The sequence below is a fragment of the Hypanus sabinus genome, chromosome 4 (assembly GCF_030144855.1).
Source record: "Hypanus sabinus isolate sHypSab1 chromosome 4, sHypSab1.hap1, whole genome shotgun sequence".
In the NCBI taxonomy this organism is placed as follows: Eukaryota; Metazoa; Chordata; class Chondrichthyes; order Myliobatiformes; family Dasyatidae; genus Hypanus; species Hypanus sabinus.
In genome coordinates, this window is record NC_082709.1 from 120,609,746 (window position 1) to 120,623,024 (window position 13,279).

Here is a 13,279-nt window from a genome sequence, read left to right on the forward strand (position 1 = left end):
TCTTAAATGCTCAGTGTTTCCCAGGAATTAGGAATTAGATGTGGTTTGATCCCAAGGACATAAGATAATATGGAGACAGGAGTCCCTCATGAGAAAACTAAACTAAAATAGAAAGATTCCATTTCATCAAAATAATAACTTGGATGAGGAAGAAGTTCAGAGAGCTGAAATACGTCTCAGCTACAACTGTGTAAGGAAGGAACATCCAAAGAAGAGAATGCTTGGCATTGTTCAAGGCATGACACAAAGAGCAAATACCTTGTGCACAACTAGAACTGGAAAGGAGGAAGAGTGCAAGAACATCAGAGAAGTATTCAAGAAAAATGGTTACATCATGCACTTAATTGAAAAAAGAATAGAGTGGAAGACAACCTCTAGATAGTACGGTTGTTGAGCCAGAGTGGCAGCTTAACTGAAAAGCAAAGATGAGATTGCCAAAAATATGGTGTCAGTTAATAGTAAAAAGTGAGGACACAATTAGAAAAAAGTCTAAGCAAAGTGGCACCTAGAAGACCGAAAGAACTGTGCCAGGGAGTTGTGTACTCCATTCCTCTAACATCATGCCAAAAAAAGTATATATTGGTGAGACTTGAAGGCCATTAAAGACCATAATAGCAGAACATTAGGGGGCCTTAAAAAAAACTTGAGAGCTGAACAAAGTGGGATCACTGAAAACAGCCTATCATGCTCATGTACACTGAAGTTTGATGAGGTGAACTTCCTTGGCAGGGAAGAGAATACCTACAAGAGAAAGATTAGAGAATCACAAGAGATGGAGCATGTGGGAGACCTAAATGTAGGTTCTAAGAGTGTAGAGATAGCTCCAGCCTGGGATCATACATTCCTAAAGAGATTTTAACATAAAAAAGGGGGGAAAATGACCAATCAGAACAAAGCCCATTCAAACTAACCAATTAGGAATATGCAATTCAGATCCCACCAATGAGGATTGAGCATTAAGCCCCACCTATGCCTGTGCTCATTTAACAGGATATACAAGGAGGTGTCTCTAGGGTGACTTGTCATTTGACAAACCTGTGCCTGAGGAAGACAGTTGGGTCTACCATTGAAACATAACAATCAGTATCCGCAAATCTGTGACTGTTAAGGTCTAAGCATAGTATGGATAGATTTGATAACCAGTCATCAAGCTTCTGTAGTCAGTCAAGGAGCAACTTGCCTGGAACAGCCCAAAGCCTAGGTAAAATTGGACCTGAAGAAATACAAATGCAAAAGACATCCACATCGTATCCTACAGCCCCACCAATGAGATGATCCAGTTATTACGGACAAAACAGTAGTTGACATGTTGTATGTGACAAGCAGTACCCCTCAGGACCAGAGCAATCAGCAATAAGGGAGGTGGGCCCAAGCTAAATAACTCTGTTCACACAGATATGACAATCAGGGAATATCAGGCATTAAGATACCGTAGAAGGAAGGTCAAGAGACTAAATAGTTACAGAACAGTGAATCCCATTTCCTTTGCATGTCCTGTTGAATTCCCTATATTTTATTCAGCTTTTCAGGATATGAACATGTTGTGATGCTGTCGTATCTCAGCATTAAAACTTTAACACGCGACCCCTTCATCCATTAACTGTAGGAAAGTATAAATTGAATATACAGTGCCCATAAAAAGAATTTAACCCCGTTGGAAATTTTCATGTTTTATTGTTTCACAACGTTGAATCACAGGGATTTAATTTGGTTTCTTTTTACAGTGATCAACAAAAAAGGACTCTTTCATGTCAAAGTGAAAACAGATCTTACAAAGTGATCTAAATTAAATACAAATATAAAACACAAAATATTGATTGTACATGTATTCATCCTCTTTAATATGACACACCAAATCATCACTGTTGCGGCCAACTGGTTTTAGAAGTCACATAATTAGTTAAGGTGTCTTAGCTATACATAAACCTGTGTGCAGTCAAGGTGTTTCAAATGATTGTAGTAAAAATACTCTTGTATCTGGAAAGTCCAATTGCTGGTGAGTCAGAATCCTGGCAAAAACCATACCATACAGACCGGTGCAGGCAGCAGAGCGGGAGTAAGGAGTGTTCATGATCAATAGATGACTGGAGATCGGAGGATCGGAGGATCAGCCGTTGTAGGTAGGCTGAGACCCTCGGACCTACCTGGAGAGTACCTGAGGAGGAAGGTAAAGCTGCGCAAGGGCGGGTGACGTCAGTGGCAGGTGCAGGCTTTAAAAAGCGGCCCACTTTCAGGAGCAGGCAGCGTCGGTGCGGGCAGCGGAGTTTGCAGGAGCAGAGTGCTGAGCTTTAGCGCAAGAGGACTTCGGCAAGAAGACATCAGTGATCCTGAGTACGTGCTTTTCATTTATTCTGACTAATCTGGGATCAGGTAATGGGGGAGACAGAGCAGTGGTGTGCTCTGTATGCAGTATGTGGGAGGTCAGGGTCAACACAGCTGTCGCTGATGACCACACCTGCAACAGGTGCATCCAGCTGCAGCTCCTATCAGACTGAGTTAGGGAATTGGAGCAGGAGCTGGATGAACTACAGATCATTCGGGAGGCAGAAGCAGAGATAGATAAGAGTTATCGGGAGGTAGTCACACTGAAAAGACAGGAGGTAGGCAAATGGGTGACAGTCAAAAGAGGCAGGGGGAGCAGACAAAGAGAGAAGAGCACCCGTGGCCGTTCCCATCAAAAATAAGTATACTGTTTTGGATACTGTTGATGGGAATGACCTACCAGGAACATGCTGCAGTGGTCCTGTCTCTGGCACTGAGGTTGGGCCCTCGACTAGGAAGAGAAGAGAGCGGTATTGATAGGGGATTCTATGGTCAGAGGGGCAGATAGGAGATTTTGTGGAGAAGATCGGGAGTCTCGGATGGTATGTTGCTTCCCTGGTGCCGGGGTCCAAAACATCTCAGATCGGGTACAGGTTATTCTCAAGAGGGAGGGCAAGAATCCAGATGTTGTGGTCCATGTAGGGACCAATGATATGGGTAGGGTGAGTGAGGGGGTCCTGCGTAGGGAGTTCAGGGAGTTAGGTGCAAAGCTGAAGAGCAGGACCTCCAGGGTAACAATCTCAGGATTGCTACCTGTGCCACGTGCGAGTGAGGCAAGGAACGGAAAGATTATAAAGATTAATACGTGGCTGAGAGGATGGTGCAGGAGGGAGGGCATCAGGTTTGTAAATAATTGGGCTTTGTTCCAGGGAAGGTGGGATCTGTTCCCAAGGGACGGTTTACACCTGAACTGGAGCAGTACTAACATTCTTGCAGGGAAGCTGGCTAGTGCTTCTTGGGGGGGTTAAACTAAATTTGCAGGGGGCAGGGATCCAGAATGTGAGAGAGGATAGCGAGAGAAAGAACAAAGGACAGGTTGGGACTACACTGTTCCGGAATATTAAGTGTGTAGTAGAGAAAGGTGTGGCGGAACAAGTGATAAGGAGGACACATGTACAGAGAGATGGACTGACAGAACATGGAGTTAAATTTGTTGAAAGAATAAGTAAATTTAGGAAGGACAACAAAATTCTAGGGGCGTATAGCCCGAAAGGAGTTCGGGGAGCTGGGTTAAGCACAATAGGCAGCGATTCAAACAGAGAGAGGAGAAATGGGCTAAAAATTCTATATCCGAATGCACGGTGTCAGAAATAAGGCGGATAAGCTTGAAGCTCAGGTGCAAATGGATAACTATGATGTTGTTGGGATAACGGAGACATGGCTGCAGGGAGATCAGACCTGGGAAATTAATGTACAAGGGTACACGTGCTATCGTAGGGAAAGAAATGTGGGCAGAGGGGGTGGGGTGGTCCTGTTGGTGAGGAATGAGATTCAGTCCTTTGCAAGGGGGACATAGGGTCAGGAGAAGTAGAGCCTGTGTGGATAGAATTGAGGAACAGTATGGGCAAAAGGACCCAAATGGGTGTTGTCTGCAGGCCATCAAACAGTAGCATGGATATTGGGTGCAAGTTGAATAGGGAGTTAACATCGGCATGTGGCAAAGGTAATATCGCAGTAGTTATGGGGGATTTCAACATGCAGGTGAACTGGGGGAATCAGGTTGGTGCTGAACCATACGATAGGGAGTTTGTAGAGTGCCTACGGGATGCATTCTTGGAACAGCTTGTATGAGAGCCGACCAGGGACAAGACTATTCTGGATTTAGTGTTATGTAATGAACAGGATTTGATAAGTGATCTTGCAGTAAAGGAGCCATTAGGAGGTAGTGATCATAATATGATAAGTTTTTATCTGCAATTTGAGAAGGATAAGGGCAGCTCAGAGGTGTCAGTGTTGCAGTTGAACAGGGGAAACTATGGAGCCATAAGGGAGGAGCTGGCCAAAGTTGACTGGACGGATAGCCTAGCAGAAAAGACAGTGGAACAGCAATGGCAGGTATTCTTGGGAATAATGCACAAGCTGCAAAATCAGTTCATCCCCCAGAAAAGGAAGAATTCAAAGGGGGGAAAGGGGCCACAGTGGTTGACAAAGGAAGTCAGAGATTGCATAGCATTAAAAAAAAAAGGAGGTATGACAGAGCTAAGGTGAGTGGGAGGACAGATGATTGGGAAGTTTTTAAGGAACAACAGAACTTAACTAAAAAGGCAATACGGGGAGGAAAAAATGAGGTACAAATGCAAGCTAGCCAGGAATATAAAGGAATATAGCAAAAGCTTTTTTAGGTATGTGAAGAGAAAGAAGATAGTTAAGAACAATGTTGGGCCCTTGAAGAATGAATTGGGTGAAATTGCTATGGGAAACAGAGAAATGGCAGAAGAATTTAATGAATACTTTAAATCTGTTTTCACTAAGGAAGACACAAGCAATCTCCCAGATGTATGGATGGGCCAAGGACATAGGATAACAGAGGAAATGAAACAGATTGACATTAGGAAGGAAACGGTGATGAGTAGACTGATGGGGCTGAAGGCTGACAAATCCCTAGGTCCAGATGGTCTGCATCCTAGGGTACTAAAGGAGGTGGCCCTGGAAATTGTGGATGCACTGGTAATCATTTTCCAATGTTCCTTAGATTCAGGATCAGTTCCTGAGGATTGGAGAATGGCTAATGTTATCCCACCTTTAAGAAAGGAGGGAGGGAGAAAACAGAGAACTATCGACCTGTCAGCCTGACATCGGTAGTGGGGAAGATGCTAGAGTCCATTATTAAGGGTGAAATAGTGGTATATCTAGATAGCAGTGATAGGATTGGGCCGAGCCAGCATGGATTTACCAAGGGTAAATCATGCTTGACTAATCTGTTGGGAGCTTTTCGAGGATATAACCAGGAAGTTAGACAGGGGAGATCCAGTGGATGTAGTGTACCTCGATTTTCAGAAGGCATTTGATAAGGTCCCACATAGGGGATTGGTGGGTAAAATCAAAGCTCAGGGCATCGGGGGGAAGACATTGATATGTATAGAAAACTGGTTGGCAGATAGAAAGCAAAGGGTAGCGATGAATGGGTGTTTCTCGGAATGGCAGGTGGTGACTAGTGGGGTGCCACAGGGCTCGGTATTGGGACCACAGCTGTTTACAATTTACGTCAACGATTTAGATGAAGGCATTGAGAATAACATCAGCAAATCTGCTGATGATACTAAGCTGGGTGGCTGTGTGACATGTGATGAGGATGTTAGGAGAATTCAGGGTGACTTGGATAAGCTGGGTGAGTGGGCAGATACTTGGCAGATGACGTTTAATGTGAGTAAGTGTGAGGTTATCCACTTTGGGAGTAAGAACAGGAAGGCAGATTATTATCTGAACGGTGTAGAGTTAGGTAAGGGAGAAATACAAAGAGATCTAGGAGTCCTTGTTCATCAGTCACTGAAGTGAATGAGCAAGTGCAGCAGGCAGTGAAGAAGGCTAATGGAATGTTGGCCTTTATTACAAAGGGAATTGAGTACAAGAGCAAGGAAATCCTCTTGCATTTGTACAGAGCCCTGGTGAGACCACACCTGGAGTATTGTGTACAGTTTTGGTCTCCAGGGTTAAGGAAGGACATTCTGGTTGTAGAGGAAGTGCAGCGTAGATTCATGAGGTTAATTTCTGGGATGTCTGGACTGTCTTACGCAGAGAGGTTAGAGAGACTGGGCTTGTACACGCTGGAATTAAGGAGATTGAGAGGGGATCTGATTGCAACATATAAGATTATTAAGGGATTGGACAAGATAGAGACAGGAAATATGTTCCAGATGCTGGGAGAGTCCTGTACCAGAGGGCATGGTTTGAGAATAAGGGGTAGGTCATTTAGTACAGAGTTAAGGAAAAACTTCTTCTCCCAGAGAGTTGTGGGGGTCTGGAATGCACTGCCTCGGAAGGTAGTGGAGGCCAATTCTCTGGATGCTTTCAAGAAGGAGCTAGATAGGTATTTTATGGATAGGGGAATCAAGGGATATGGGGACAAGGCAGGAACTGGGTATTGATAGTAGATGATCAGCCGTGATCTCAAAATGGCGGTGCAGGCTCGAAGGGCTGAATGGTCTACTTCTGCACCTATTGTCTATTGTCTAAAAGAACACTCCAATTAACTCTGCAAAAAGGTTATTGAAAAGCATAAGTTAGGAGATGGAAACAAGAAAATTTCCAAATCACTGAATATCCCTTGGAGTAAAGTTAAGTCAATCATCAAGAAATTGAAAGAATATGGCAGCTGTAGATCTGCCTACAGCAGGCCATCCTCAAGAACTGAGTGACTGTGCAAGAAGGTGACGAGTGAGGGAGGTCACCAAGAGACCTGTGGCAACTCTGGAGAAGTTACAAGTGTCAGTGGCTGAGATGGGAGAGACTCCGCATACAATTGTTGCCCAGATGTTTCACCAGTCACAGCTTTATGGGAGAGTGGCAAAGAGAAAGCCACTGTTGCAAAAAAAAACTCACAGAAAGAGTTTGTCAGAAGGCATGTGGGATTCTCTGAAGTCAGCTAGAAGAAGGTTGCACAGTCTGATGAAATTAAAATTGAGCTTTTTGACCATCAGTCTAAATATTACATTTGGCATAGGCAAAAACCGCTTGTCATCAAAAACGCACCATACCTACCATGAAGCATGGTGGTGATGCTTCACTGCAGCAGGACCTGGAAGGCTTGTGAAGGTAAAAGGTAAAATGACTATAGCAAAATATAGGGAAATCCTAGAGGAAAATTTAATGCAGTCTGCAAGAGAATTCTGACTTGGGAGATGTTTTTCAGCAAGCCAATGACCCCAAGCAGAAAGCCAAAGCTACACAAAAATGGCTTAAAAACAACAAAGCTAATGCCTGGGAGTGGCCAAGTCAGAGTCCAGACCTCGATCCCATTGAGAATTTGAGGCTGGACTCATTCACTTTCCCCATGCAATCTGACTGATCTTAAGCAGTTTGGTAAAGAAAACTGGGAAAAAATTGCAGTGTCCTGATGTGCAAAGCTGATGGAGACCTATCCACTCAGACTCAAGGCTGTAATTGCTGCCAAAGGTGCATCTATTAAATACTGACTTGGAGTTAACTAGGCAATCAATTACTTGTGTTTAATAATTGTGATAAATTTAGGCCAATTTGTAGAAATTTGTTTTCATTTTGACACGAAGGAGTCTTTTCTGTTGCTCAGTGTCAAAGAAGCCAAAGTAAATCCACTGTGATTCATTGTTGTAAAACAATAAAACATGCAAACTTCCAAGGGGGTGAATACTTTTTATAGGCACTGTATGTAGTTTCAGTTCTTGGGACTGGTGAATAAAAGCATGTAATAAGGATGGAAAATGCTGAGACAAGCTGTATTGAATTATTATAATAGGGGTTCCAGGTCTCTGGTCTTTCATTGGATGAACTGGTTATTCCTGAAAAATATCAGGGATTATGCTAGCATGACATAATTTACTCTGAAAAGCAGAAATTAGGACTTTGTCAAAAGCAAAATAAGAATGGCATCTACATGTGGCTCTGGCATTCAGGGCATTAAGCAGAAATTAATCTTTTTGATTGAGGTGACTACTACTAACTCTCACCTTCGTGGAGTATCCTTGTATGAAATACAATACATGGCAAACCTACGCTGGTAGCAGGCATCTCACAAGGATTGTACGAGTTAAAGAAGGATACTCCAATAATGAGCAATCCTTATCAGCAGATTATTGAGCTGTGAAAGATTTCAAACCGTTCACTGTGATTGGTCACTTGTCCACTAAGAGATTGTTAACCAGGAGGTTGCAGGGCAAGCAATAAACCTTGCACAAAGTTGGAAGTTGACTCCCCTGCTACCAGGAATGCACCTAAGGGTAGAGCAGACAACTTATTTGGCAGAATTATCAGTTGTAGCCTTTGAATTCCATCTAACGTGTTAAGATTCTACGTGTATGGCAACTCTAGTATGGAATATTTCAGTGTTTCAAAGGGCAAACTTTAAAATCAGTGAATGGAAAGCTGCTACTACAGCCCCTTTATTAAAACCCACAGGGGAAGTAAGAAACCAACATCCAACATGTATTGATTCTCGTAGTTTTTAGTTTTCTCAAGCATCAGATAGACATTGAAGGGTATGCGGCAACTCCGAATTAATGAGAAAGACTGCTAGTTAAAGAAAATTGTTGGGTAATATCAGAGGGCTACTAAGCAAAATTCATGAAATGAGCTCATGGAAATCCAGGTGAAGGGAATCTGAGAATACCTAGTGAAGTAGGTAGAGAGGTTGGCTGGATGTTCTGGAGGATTTGACAACCTTCCATGGTTCAGCAGGTGCTGGTAAACTCCAAAGTTGTAATACTGAAGTGATAAACATTAATAATTTAGTTATGCTTTAGTTTTCTTAAAAATAATGCTGATATATTGATCAAACAGGTGGATGAAAAAATTCCAAGCAGCCAACAGCAGACCAGAAATACTTAGAGGGCTGCCTGAGGCTTGTGCAAAAAGGAATAGATGCCTTCATGGGGAAATATGCTGAAATGTCTCCCCAATGATTCTTTATAACCACAAAAATGGAATTCACAACAAGATAATTCAATAAAGCGAACAGGCAGAACTAATATTTTCAGTTCTTAAGTTAATTATTGAAAACATAAATACTACTTTGCTGTAGAACATGGAAATAGTATGGCTAAGAAGAAGACACTGTAATATAATCAGCAGACAGCGTGATACAAGGACTGATTATACCTCTAAAAATGGCTCAACAAGAGCCTCAGATAAGAGCACGATTGATAAAACTAGATGGATTCACTGTCTCTTCTGTCCTTGGAAGTTGATACAGTTACTGGGAAGAGAAACGTGTTTTTGGGACACTTTTTAAGTTATGCTATAATAGCAGATGGGAAAGGGAAAAATGGAAAGATCCAGAGGCCAAACTTCCAAATGATATTTTGTTGCAAACAGTATGGATTCCCAAACTAGCTTAGAATGGTGAATCAATCAATTGTTCAAGAGTAGCCAAAAGGCTTCTGGAGGGAATGATGTAATAAAATGCAGACTGTCAGACAGCAGGAAGATCCCAAGGAATACTTCAGGTCCATAGAGGAAGGCAAGTTCAAGTTTATTGTCGTCTGCAACCAAATGAAACATTCCTCCAGACCACAGTGCATCCACAAAACATAACACACACAGGACATAAACAAAATGTTACCATAATTCAGTTAATAAAATATGATTTGAAAAGAATATAGCACAGGTAAACAGGAAACGGCCCAGGTAGTGGCAGGTTATTCATTAGTCTCATAGCCTGAGACTGTAAGGAGAAGCTGTTACACAGTGTGGTGGTTCTAGTGTCCCTTTCTGTGTCCCCTTCCCAATGGTAGTGGGTCAGAGATTGTGGGATGGTCGGCAGGGGTCCTCAATAATACTTTGGGCCCTTCTCCTGGTAAATTTCACAAATAGAGGGGGAAGTAGACCCCGGTGATCCTCTTGGCTGTTTGAACTATCCACGATAGGGTCTTGCAGTCCAGTGCTTTGCAGTTTCCTTACCACACAATGATGAAGCCAGACAGGACACTCTCAATGCTGCCCCTGTAGAAATTTGTTAGAAGGGGGGCAGGGAGCCTTTCTTGCCTCAGACTCCACAGAAAGTGTAGCCGCTGCTGCCTTCTTGACTAGTATTGAGAGTCCAGGTTAGATTGTCTGTTATGTGCCCAGCCATGAATTACATGCTCTTCACTCTCTCCACAGCAGAGCCATTGACGTGCAATGGAGAGCGGTCGACGTGTGCCTTCTTGAAGTCCACAATCATCTTTTTTGTCTTGTCTACATTGCTCACACCATTTGAGAAGTTTCGCTACTTCCTCTCTGTATGCCGACATTGTTGTTGATGAGGCCAACCACTGTAATATCATCAGAGAACTTGATGATGCAGTTTGACATGAATCTGACAGCATAGTCATGAGTCAGCAGTGTGAACAGCAACAAGCTGAGCACACTGCCCTGGGATATACCAGTGCTCAGTATGATGGAGCTTGAGGTATTGATGTCACCTCAGACTGACTGGGGTCTTTCAGGACTCAGGAAAGCTGAGTGAGACATGATTTAATTGTTAAATCCTCAGCATCAAAGACAAGGTGGTTATTCAAACAGTTGGGGGTGGGAAAGTATGAAAAAATATAAAGAAGGGAGCTAAAGTACTGTACAGTGGTGCTAGAAAGTTTGTGAACCTTGTAGAATTTTCTCTATTTCTCCATAAATATGACCTAAAATGTGATCAGATCTTCACGCATGCTCTAAAGCTGAAGAGAACCCAATTAAATAACACAAAAAACATTATACTTGTTCATTTATTTATTGAGAAAAATGATCTAATATTACATGTATTTGTTAGAGAAAGTATGTGAACCTTTGCTTTCAGACTCCCTTATACAGCAATAACTTCAACCTCACATTTCTAGTAAATGTTGATCAGTCAGTCCTGCATATCGGCCTGAGAATTTTTAGGTCATTTCTCCTTACAAAACTGCTTTAACTCTGAGATGTTGGTGGGATTCCTTGCATGAACTGCTTGCTCGGGACTTTTCACATTTCTATAGGATTAAAGTCAGAACCGACTCAGTCATTCCAAAACAAGAATTTTCTTTTTTTTTTTAAAAAAACCTTTCTGTTGATTTACTCTAGTCTTTCAGATCTTTGTCTTGTTGCATATCCAACTTCTATTAACCTTCAGGAGATGGACTGCTACCCTGACATTCTCCTGTAAAAAGTCTTGATACAATTTTGCATTCATTGTTCCCTCAATGATTGTAAGCTGTCCAGGCCTTGAGGTAGCAAAGCAGCCCCAAACCATGGGGCTTGTCCAGTCTTGGCACAAAACATCAGCAGGCATAGATGCTGCCTGGCCTGCTGAATTTCTCCTTATTTTGTGTTTATTGCTTGAATTTCCAGCATTTGCAGATTTTTTCTTGTTTGTGCCAAAACAATGTTCTCCTTCTACCATGCCTCACAGCTGGGATGAGGTTTTGGTGTTGGTCTGCAGTGCCCCTTTTCCTCCAAACATAGCAATCTGCATTTCTGCCAATAAATTCAACTTTTGTCTCATCTATCCAGAGAACATTGTCCCAGAGGCGTTGTAGAACATCCAGGTGGTCTTTTGCAAATTTGAGACATGTAGCAATTTTGTTTTCTTGGAGTACAGCTGTTTCCTTCATGGTGTCCCTCTTGTTTTTCTTATAGTGGTCACACGATTGAAGACTTTAGCAAGTTCTAGAGATTTCTGCAGGTCTTTTGCTGTTATTCTTGGGTTCTTTTTCACTTCCTTCAGCACTGCACATTGTGCTCCTGGTGTGACCTTTGCAGGATGCCCACTCTACGTTTGTAGACAATTTCTCTTATTGTGGACTGATGAACACTCAGGTCTTTAGAAATGCTTTTGTAGTCTTTTCCAGCTTCATGCGTCTCTACAATTCTTCTTCTTCTAAGGTCCTCTGAAAGTTGTTTTGATCAACACATGGTGCACATAAACAGATCTTTCATGAGAAGAGCAGGCTCCATCAATAACCTGAGTTTGTGTGTCTTTTTTATAGGGCAGGCACCTCTATAACCAACACCTAACTCCACATTGCTTTTGTCGAAAGCATTACCCCAGAGGTTCACATACTTTATCCAACAAATACATTAATATTGGATCATTTTTCTCAAAATGCTTTTGTGTTATTTATTTAATTGGGTACTCTACTTTTAGGACTTATGTGATTACAATGTAGGTCATATGCAGAAATAGAAAATTCTACAGCATTCACAAACTTCTTAGCACCACTGTATATGGCTTTTATAGGAGTTATGTATACCTGATTCAATCCAGAGTGGCTTAAATGACCTAGAAAACAACTAATGAATGAACACTACTAGAACAGGAAGGCGGCAGGGAGGGTGAGGGATGACAAGAGGTTGCAAAGCAACATGGATTTTCAAAACTGGTTAATGGAAGATAACCAAGAAAAGATGTAGCCTGCCTTTTCAGATATATAGGCTAGGTATAACTGTCTTAGAAGATTGTGAAGATTTGCCATCAAGCTTCAAATTCCTTGGTATCCACATTTCTGAGGTTCTCACCTGGTCCCTGAACTCCTCCATCCTGATCAAAAAGGCACAACAGCACCTTTATTTCTGAGCAGCATCAAGAAAGCTCACCTCTGTCCCAGGATACTGATGAACTTTTACCGCTGTACCATTGAGAGCATACTCACCAACTGCATCTCAGTGTGGTATGGCAATTGTCCCGTATCGGACCACAAAGCACACCAACATGTGGTGAAAACTGCCCAGCTGATTATTGGCACCCAATTGCCCACCATTGAGAACATCTACCATAAACGCTGCCTGGGCAGGGCGAAAAGCATTATCAATGATGTAGCTCACCCGAACCATGGACTTTTTACTCTCCTCCCATCCGGTAGGTGCTTCAGGAGCCTCTGCTCCCGCACCAGAAAGCGCAGGAAGAGCTTCTTCCCTGAGGCTGTGATCCTGCTGAACCTCACATCACAACACTAAGTAGTATTGCACCCATATTGTACTGTCTCCATACTTTTATATTTGTGTGCTGCAGCACTTACTTTTTATTCACAGTTATCTTGTAAATAACACTATTCTTTGTATTTCTGGTTGGATGCTAACTGCATTTCATTGGCTTTGTATCTGTACTTGGCACAACGACAGTAAAGCTAAATTTAATCTAATGATATCTGTAACTTTGATAAACTTCTACAGATGTGTGGTGGAGAGTATATAACTAGTTGTATCAATGCCTGGTGTGGAAACACCAATGCCATTGAACAGAAAAGCCTACAAAGGTAGTGGTTATAGGCCAGTGCGTCACTTATAAGGAGTGCTGTTGCAAGAAAGCAGCACCCAT

The 13,279-nt window shown here is 42.3% G+C and overlaps 1 protein-coding gene across 7 annotated transcripts in view; it reads right to left on the reverse strand.

Annotated features, from left to right (window-relative positions):
* Positions 1 to 13,279, reverse strand: part of ofd1 (OFD1 centriole and centriolar satellite protein) — a 101,082-nt gene that overhangs the window by 17,557 nt on the left and 70,246 nt on the right. The window lies entirely within an intron of this gene.